Raw genomic sequence first — 10,370 nt, 5'->3', positions numbered from 1 at the left:
TACAGTCTTTCCAAAAGAGATTTTATCTGGATACAATTTTGGGCTTCTGGGTGACCAAACTGGTCATAATAGTGGTCCACATAGCTGAACTTTGAATAAGTGAACCAGTTTCAGTAGCTTACTTTTCCTGTTTCCTTCACAGATTTATCCAATTTCTCTCTTGCAGATCCAAACTGATCTCTGTGTCCAAGCTTTCTAGTTTCTTCAGAATAAACGTAATCACTTTTTTAGCCAGATGTAGGTCAGATGTTCTTTGCTATGGTGTTCAACTCGTTTCACACCACCTCGCCTTAGCCTCGCCATCGCTATCATTATTTCCTCGAGAGCTTGTGGAAAAAGCAACGCATCTTGAAGAAACAATTTCTCTGATTTTTGAAATCAAGAAAGAGAGTCTTTTTTATTATTTTTTTTTATTGATTCAACGTCTACAGACGTTAATGTCTTCTTCTTCAATTGCCTGGCCTGAACCAGGCATCGACGGCCTCGGATGAATAATTAGACCAAATATTCCTATAATATGTTGTATGAACGATTATTTTTACCTTGTCGTTAAATTGTTTCAGATGAGTGTCTTTGTTTGCCAGGTGCCTGCTTTTTAAAAATTTTACCAGTTATAGAGAGATACTCTGGTTTTTGCTTTGTTATTACATGGCCGAAAAATTTCAAAAAACCCTAAAATCCCCCAGCGAAGCAGCCTTTCTTCAGCTGCTGAGTTGTTGGACAATCGCCTTTCCAACGCACTGGAGTCCAAGACATCGACTCCAACCAGCCCTCGAACAAGTGGAGATCGTTTTCCAAACCGGTATCTCCCATGGCGACACCAAAAGACCACGACGCATCCCACGCCAGCTCCAAGGATGCGCCGGCCTCAGTTGACAAAGACCACCTATCAACTAACTCGGAGTCCGCTCCTTCGAGAGAGTATCCGCGGGCTGGACTGCCCGGGACCTCTCCTCACCACCGAAATGTCTTTAGTTCGATGGATGAGCTCACGGATTATCGTCCACACGGCCTAGTCCACCTCTTAAACTTTAACCTGCTTTTTCTCTATCTATAATCATGTTCGCAAGTACGGAGAGTGACGATTCGGACGCCGGACTGGGCAACCTCAAGGTTGGCTCAAGGAACATCAACGGAATATCCAAAAAATTGTGAGATGTCAAAAAGTTCTTTACATCTCAGAGGCTCTCTGTACTGGCTATGCAGAAAACACACAAGACCCCCCACCGATCGACTCGAGACGTGGGCACAACATAACAATTACATACATACACCAACATCGAACCTGACAGAACCCCTTTCTATGCAGGGACAATGTTCGTTGTGAAGAAAGAGATAGGCCTACACGACAGGTCCGAAATCACACACCACACCATTTTACAAAATCGACTACATCACCTCAACATCAAAAGTGGCAAAACTAACATAGACATCTTTAGCGAATACCTTCCGCAGAGCAGCGGGGAGAGAAAGTCCTGTTTTGAACTGCGGCTATGCTGGAATATGAACATCGACATGTGGTCTTACTCGGTGATTTTAATGTGATCCTCGATCCGTTGGAAACGACTATTCTGCAATATTTCTCCACTAGACCAGATAAAACAGCACTTTGAACAGTAGTAATACGTCATAACCATTTGACAGACATATTCAGACAAGAACATCCATACAAAAACTGTTCACGCAAACAAACCAGTGAAACCACAACAGTAAGACCAGGATAGACAGAATATACATAAATGAACATGCACTTGAAAATTATCACTACATAAAACATGAAAAAAAAAGAGCCCAGGCTTATGGGCGAAACACGTGTCTACTGCCTATGGGCTATCGTTGAGTTCTTGCTACACTCGACTGCCGAGAAACAGTAGATATTTGGTGAACTCTTAAACTGACGACATCCAAAGTGGCTCACTGTGACCTTTATGCATTTGCAGTGTATGTATTATTTCGTTATTTTGTTTTAGATATGGACAGCTTTGTCTAACGCAAATAAATAATAATAATAAATAATAATTTCTTTGTATATAGGCCTACTTACACAATTATGCGAACATCTTCTGATCACTTCAAAAATATAATTAAGTTATAGCAACAATATAGTAGCCTATGTGTATCTCATTGATCGAGAACTGCACTTTTTCAAGTACACAAAAGGGATCTTGAAAGTGCTATTGATCTTTAAGGCCACTGGTAGGCCTATGGTGTTTACAAAACTCAGTTACCCGGTCATGTGATGGATGATATGTTATGTTACTTGGAAGGCACTTTAACATGCAGATATCCAATCAATGGACGTCTGTCCAATCCAACCACGAACCAATGAGATGCTACGTTAAATTGTGACCATTCCAGCATTCAGCCAGAGAATTAATTATTACTTTGAACTTTATTTGGTAATTACAGAAGAAAAAAGAGCTATAACAGAGGTGAGAATCAAACCCACGTCAATGTAATGACTACCACCGCCCTAACCCAATGCGCCAGGTCAACCGACGGCAAAGCATCGATTTAATTTAGCTAGAATTTCAACCTGTGCACCTGTTTGGTGCCGCAGTGCTCACTGCCATAACCATAGATATCTTACATATAGATATGCAACTCAGTGGTGTGTAACGATGTTTGAAGGCTAACGGCGTAGCTACGGCTGTATGCATTGACTTCAAACTTGGCACAGCAAAACAACTTTATTTTTAATATATTTTTTTGGATTTTGTTTAAATAAAACTTTCTTCGTTTTCAAGTTGACGTATGAATTGCTTGTGATGACGTCACATTCTCGTTCCGCATGGACTGCTTTATGGAGATTCTGGCGATTGAAAACAAATCACAGTCACAGAGGGTACCTCTAAATACCCATTGTCAGGCATTGTCGGGCATTGTCAGGCATTGTCGGCTTTTTTGGGGGTTGTGGAGCATTTTCAGGGGTTGTCGAACATTTTCAGGGGTTTCAGCTATTGTAGAGTAGGCTAACTACTTACAGGCATTGTTGGGAATTTCTATGCATTGTCTAGGATTTCCAGGCATTGTCGATCATTATCAGTAGTTGACAGGCTTGTGAGGCATTGTCGAACATTTTCAGGCATTATCGAACATTTTCAGGGGTTGTCGAGCATTTTCAGGGGTTGTCAGGCAATGTAGAGTTAGCTACTTTCAGGCATTGTTGAGAATTTCCAGGCATTGTCTAGGATTTCCAGGCATTGTCGATCAATATCAGTGTTTGACAGGTTTGGTAGTCATTATGGAACATTTTCAGGCATTGTCGAACATTTTCAGGGATTGTCGAGCATTTTCAGGGGTTGTCAGGCATTGTATAGTAGCTACTTTCAGGCATTATTGGGAATTTACAAGCATTATCTAGGATTTCCAGGCATTGTCGATCAATATCAGTGTTTGACAGGTTTGGTAGTCATTATGGAACATTTTCAGGAATTGTCGAACATTTTCAGGGATTGTCGAGCATTTTCAGGGGTTGTCAGGCATTGTAGAGTAGCTACTTTCAGACATTTGTTGGGAATTTCCAGGCATTGTCTAGGATTTCCAGGCATTGTCGATCAATATCAGTGTTTGACAGGTTTGGTAGTCATTATGGAACATTTTCAGGGATTGTCGAGCATTTTCAGGGGTTGTCAATAATTGTAGAGTAGCTACTTTTAGGCATTGTTGGGAATTCCCAGGCATTGTTTAGGATTTCCAGGCATTGTTGATCATTATTAGTGGTTGGCGGGTTTGTCAGGCATTGTCGAACATTTTCAGGGGTTGTCTAGCATCGACAATGCCTGGAAATCCTAGACAATGCCTTGAAATTACCGACAATGCCTGACAACCCCTGAAAATGCTCGACAACCCCTGAAAATGTTCGACAATGCCTGAAAATGTTCCATAATGACTACCAAACATGTCAACCACTGATATTGATCGACAATGCCTGGAAATCCTAGACAATGCCTGGATATTCCCAACAATGCCTGAAAGTGGCTACTCTACAATGCCTGACAACCCCTGAAAATCCTCGACAACCCCTGAAAATGTTTGGCAATGCCTGAAAATTTTCTATAATGCCTAACAACCCCGTCAACCACTGATAATGATCGACAATGCCTGGAAATTCTAGACAATGCCTGAAAGTAGCTACTCTACAATGCCTGACAACCCCTGAAAATGCTTGAAAATTTCCGACAATGCCTAACAACAAGCCTGTCAACCATTGATAAGTAGGTAAAGACCTTTTTTGGAGCTGTAGTTCCAGGACAAGCTGAAGTTTTATTCAATTAATCTACTGAGTGTTACCAAAATGAAAGTTACTGCTGGCTACCGAAAGCTGTGCTATAGCATTTGGTAGCCTAGTTATGGTGTGTACCAAACATTAAAATTGTCTTGGTTTGGCGGTTGGATCCGTGATGCTAATGAAGCTGTCTCAGCGGGAGGGAGGATGCCCCCTGCCCTCAAATTTTATCTGGATGGGGGGTAATGGTGCCTTTTTAAGGTCATGTAAGCTACTGCAAATTTTGCAATAGGCCTATAGGCTAACAACTTCTGCTATTCGCTTTTAGCCAAATTATAGGGCCTATGGCCGACAGTAGGCCCACACAAATTATCCCGTGGACACATTTTATACTTTGCAGCAGATTGTGATGCTATGAATGTGAAATTTACCTTTCGTTTCTTGTTCAAGCTATTGCAATTATTCATCTGTCTCACATTTCGACTTTCATGGCTAATAGCGGGAAAACGAACGAGTTGCCCAGCATTATCGCTATATCTCATCCTAAAACTCTCGTCCTAAAATTGTTCCGGCGTCCCTCTATCTCAGGACCAGGTTTGTAAACTGCCTACAACAAGCTTTAATGAGTCACTGGAAATAAGCTTAAATGATAGTTTCAACGATCATGAAACAGAAGTTGCATAACCTACGTGAAGAAAGATTATTGTCTTGATTTTTCATAGTAGGCTATTCTGTGAAAACTTGAAACATACGCCAAACAAAATATTCCAAAGGAGCTCAAAAGCCACCACTCGCCAAGCCCAAACCGTACAATAATAGCCTACCATAGATACGCTAGCCAAGCTGGCAACCTTGATTGTTGATTGTGTCCATAAAGTCAGTCGAGCGTGACGATAATCCCACGATTGCTGAGTTGCATATCTATATGTAAGATATCTATGCCATAACATCGACACTGCCATAAACAGCGCCCTGCGCACAGTGACCGGATGCCTGCGTTCCACACCATTGGACAATCTCCCCATTCTCGCTGGCATCCAACCCGCTGAGCTTCGTCGCGAAGAAGCCACTCTGTTCCTCGGTCGACGGGCACTGGAGCCTAACCACCTTCTCCACCACAAGATCTCTGCTCTCCCAAACGAGCACCCCCGTCGACTGAAATCAAGACACCCATTCGTGCCAGCCGCTCAACTTCTTCGTGCAAGCCGCGCAACCCATTGCAAGCCGCGCAACCCCGTGCAAGCCGCTCACCCATTCGCTCAACAGCTATTTCATCGGCTTGTTTTTGTTTTTCCACCAGTTTGGCTGCTCTTTCTATCAACCTTCATTTGTTCAACAAACATTTCTTGCATCGTGCAAGCAAGAAACGATTAATTGGACACGTTTTGAAAGTTTTAATTTTGCCTCAAAACATCACCACTCAATGTTGCTTTACATGACGTATAACTTGTCATTTTAGCTCAATTGTGTCTTGTGATTCTTTCACTCAATCACGAAGAAGAAAACAAAACAATTGAATAATTGACCATAAAGTAGGCCTGATTGAGTTGATAAATATCTTCCAGAATACGTAGAAACAAAATAACTTCGATCCTTTTCACCGCAGCATTGCAACCACGTTCGGAAAAAGAACCAAATAAAGCTAAAAAAAAATTTACAGATAAATGACAAAAACAAAACTGTTTGAGACGTTGCAATTATGTGATGCCTTAACAAAGTTTTGCTACGAACTACCACAACCAGCATGAAAGCTGTCAGGATTGTTGTTCATCTTGCCAGAATACAGCCTAAGAATTCAAAACAATGGATAGCGATGTTGTTTCAATTGGTGCTGACTCGAACACACAAGCTGATGTACAAGACATCTCTGCGGCTGCTTGGGCGGACCATAAATGGAGTTCTGAATGGAAGTCAACCGCCACTAGACTCTATTCGTTCATCCCCGACGCCGATACACGCCCCATCGGTCTGACACTACCAAGACAGGCATGGGTGCGCCTTAATCGTCTCCGTACGGGCGTCGGGCTTTTCCGCTCAACCATGTACCAATGGGGAATGGCCTCTTCCTCCTCCAGTGAATGTGGTGCCGAGGAACAGACCGCAGACCACATCATCAATGACTGCTTCATCTTCAAGCTACCTAACGGAGTGGAAGGTCTGCGTGTCATGGATGATGAAACCAAAGACTGGCTGCTCTCTAGTAGCCTTCCAGTGTAGTCCGGGAACATCGTGAATCTGGGGTGGTAAAAGAATAGACCCTCGGCCCCAGACGCTCACACGACGACGACGAGCTAGAATTTGCGCTATTCCTTAATTCTTTCTAAACGCAACCTTGATGACGTCATGAACAGCGTAGCTTCTGATTGGTTCTTGGTTTATTAGAAATCTGCTTGTTAAAGTGCCTACCTAGGGTTGTAAAGGGGTGGAAAGTTTCCGGAAATTTTAAAGGACCCGGAAATATTGGGAATTATCATTTGGAATTTATTATGTTTAAAACATTTGTTAAATATTTCATCAATTAGAAAAAAATATCAAAAACCCATCTTAAGCATTTCTTATTTTATTTAATTATTATAAATATTAATTTGGTGTTAATTAAGAATGAGGCTTATGCATACTTTTTCAATATTTAAAAAAAATACTGATCATATTTGGGAACGCTCACACCAAGGTCCGCAATAGGCTCGCAAATGAAAGGGCGGAAAAACTAGTATCAGTCAGGTCAAACTTGGCATTGTTTGAGCCCTGTGAAGACAAGTCAACTCAAGTTGAATCTGAGGTCGATGACGCTGCCAGAACAATCATTAGCACATCACCTGAAGAAGCCGTGCCGGAGGAGATGCTAACCGGCAGCAACTAGAACAACGACTTTGTAACTGACTCAGTACCGGTATTGTTTTTCTTATGCAAAAAAAACAGATTGGTGATGAATCATTTTTGGAGTTATTAAACTAAACCATGTGTTTGTATGTTCTTAAGTATTTTAGTTATACAATTATACATAGTAGCCTACTATTATTCTAAACAGTATAAGGCCATTATTTTCCTGTTTCAACATCAAATTAAAATTGTTTTGAAAGTTTCCCAAAATTCCCGTTAATTCCAAAAATTTCCATGGAAAGTTACGGCTCTGAAAATTCCCGGGAACTTTGCAACCCTATGCCTACCATGTTACTTCACAACGTATTTCATTATGTCAAAGCGGTGACGCAGTCATGCGTAACATATGAAACAATTGTCCACATGAAATCACCTGATTGCAGCCAAAAGTTCTTTTTGGACTCGGTTCAGCCATAAAAAAAAGAGTAGCCTAAAGACAAGAGGTGGGAATCGAACCCAAGCAATCGAAATGACTATGGGCTATCTCTTGCAATCAATCAATCATTTTATTTTTCCTCATTAACGCGTTCGGGACGAAAAAGATACTAACTACAAAAATCGATATAAACCTACCAGCACGTTAACGAACGGGAAAAGATGGCAAAACCTTGAAAGGTTTAAAACGTGCCTGAATGAAAAATTATGTAGTAGGCTATATATATCAGTAGTTAGCACGGCCACAAAACCCCCCAAAAAAAAAAATAGCACAAAATAAAACAAAAACAGAGAAGCACACATGTGTAATGAATAACAGCCTAATGAAAAGTGTTGTGGATTGAATTTGCCAGTTCTAGTATTGATGTGGATGAGCAGTCATGGTCTGTGAGTCATAATAATAATAGGATGGAGAAACTCTAATCCACTAGGCTACGCTGGTGACGGCGATTCTTTCGGAAAAGACTAGAACATCACACGCCCAGGGCGAAAGAAAAAATTGAATTGAGTCCTGTCTTTGTCATGAGTTACCAAGGGGGGTGGGGGGGAGTCGGGAGACTTATATACCAGTCCCAGGTATAACCTGTCCCCACACCCCCCATGGTAACTCATGACAAAGACAGGACTTAATTCAATTTTCTCTTTCGCCCTGGCCGTGTGATGTTCTAGGCCAGTGGTTCTCAACCTTTTTTCTTTCGTGGCCCATTAACTATTTATGCAAGAAAAAAACTGCAAAATAGGTTTAAAAACAGCAGAAAAGATTTCAAAACAGATTATTTATTTAACCGTGCACCAATGAGATGCGTGCTCCTGAACATTAGTGACCAACTTAGATTATTTAGATAAATTTACATTTCATCTACATTCCTTCCCAATTCCTTCCAACACGATTATTCCTCCCGCCATGTTAAAAGTTTCTCCTTGAAGCCAAGTGGCTCCCTATGAAAACCACACTGTTGCAGTTGCTTAAAATCAACGTCTGTATAATTATGCAATAGACGACATTGATTAATGTCACGCCACCAAGGTGATTATCAGTGTTGTACGCGTCATTGAAATATATTGACGGCGTCAGTGTCAGCGCGAATTGCCTAAAAACTTGACGGCGTAAAGTACTGCGTAAGCTCTTAAAGAAATTGACGGCGTCAGCGCTAATTTCTAACGCTATTTTTTGCCAGCGTCTTATAAAACGGAAATATCTCAACCAAGTTTAGGCTAACAATAGCTATAAATAAAGAGCAGGTAGGCCTATTATGTTTTGAGACTGTATTGTAATTAGCTACTTAACTTATTAGTAGGGCCATTTTAATTTGACCCAGCCTAAAAAAAAATTTCTGACTTTATTTTTATCAAATTTTGATTTTATTTTGAACTAACGAAATTGCTTATTTATAGAGGGTACAGTTCTTTCTTGAATTGATACCAGTTACCAAAACATAATGATGTGTCGATTTCAGACCCAAACGTAATACTTTGTCGAAAAGTCAAGGTGTTTTATGGATTATAAAAAGTTCGTTGTGTTTTATAGCGATAGGAAAATCTCCACAAATCTAACTTTTGCTGAAGACAGAAGACGATTTAGCTTGCTTAGGCATTTTTGTACTACAGAATGTCATTAGGCTAGGCTATTCCTAAAATCAAAACTGTTGATCTTCGAAAAGACCATATTTGTGAAGAGGGAGTGTTTCATAAAAATTATATAACGACGTAACAATGAATAAACAAAGGACAATTTGCGATAAAAGTTACTGCTGATCTGTGGTCATTGTGACATATTCCTGCTTTTATGGGTTAATATGGTTTAATTGTGTCGCAGTTTCTGATTTGCAATGCTTCCACGAGGACTTTGACAAAAATTACTCTCTAGAAACACAGAATTAAGTTTGTTAAAAGCCATAATTTGACAAATTTCGATTTTATTATCAATTTTGACTTTATTTTGACCTATAAACTTCTTAGAAACAGTCCCTTAGGTGCTGAAAACAACTTTATTCGTTGATTTGTGGATAAACGAAGTCCTTAAAAAAATTTGACTTTATTGACTTTTGCGGGCCCTGCTTATTAGTTATTTCCTTGCAGAAAAACAAGCATTTCAAAACGTTTGTCTGACAATCTGCTGCGTTTGGGACGCGTATTGTCCTTTCCAAGTGAAAACATGCGTTCCATAGCAGCGCTGGTTGGTATAGGTGTGTTGTATTTCAAAAACAAGTTGAAAACGTTTAGGCTACTCGAAAAGGTATCACTGTTCCAAGCGTGCTGTGATAGTTTAGCATGTATAAATATTTTAGCGAGGTCCACTGCACCAATATCGCTCTTTTCAGGGGCATAAAGCTCTTGAAATAAAGTATCTTCAACGTCCGCGATGCCATTGATGGATTTTTCGCTTTCTGTCTCTGATCCCTTGTTCTCAATACATGTGTGATCACCATTTGGCGAACTTCTTCCGCGTGTATTCCAGGGAGCCATTCCAACCAACGCAAAAGCCGGTAATTCGGATGAGTCGCGTTGGCCAGAATACATTGTGAAACTCTTATTGTGTAACGAGATTTTCCATGAAAAAAAATGACGCATAGCGCTTGACGCTTAAAATCGGAAAAATAGTTGACGGCGCTATCACTTCCGTCAACTGAAAAATAAATTGACGGCGCTAGCCTCAGCGTCAACAAAAAGTTGACGGCGTCAACGTACAACACTGGTGATTATTTCAATTAATTAGAATGAAAATTACCAGTTTGCAGCAAATTACAGCAGCACCATTCATTTGTTGGTACAGTCAAAACAACTAAACAAAACACACAAGTGTAAAATTAACTATAGTAACACAAAT

Source organism: Aplidium turbinatum, chromosome 2 (genome assembly GCF_918807975.1).
Source record: "Aplidium turbinatum chromosome 2, kaAplTurb1.1, whole genome shotgun sequence".
In the NCBI taxonomy this organism is placed as follows: domain Eukaryota; kingdom Metazoa; phylum Chordata; class Ascidiacea; order Aplousobranchia; family Polyclinidae; genus Aplidium; species Aplidium turbinatum.
Note: the sequence above shows the minus strand (reverse complement) of the source record.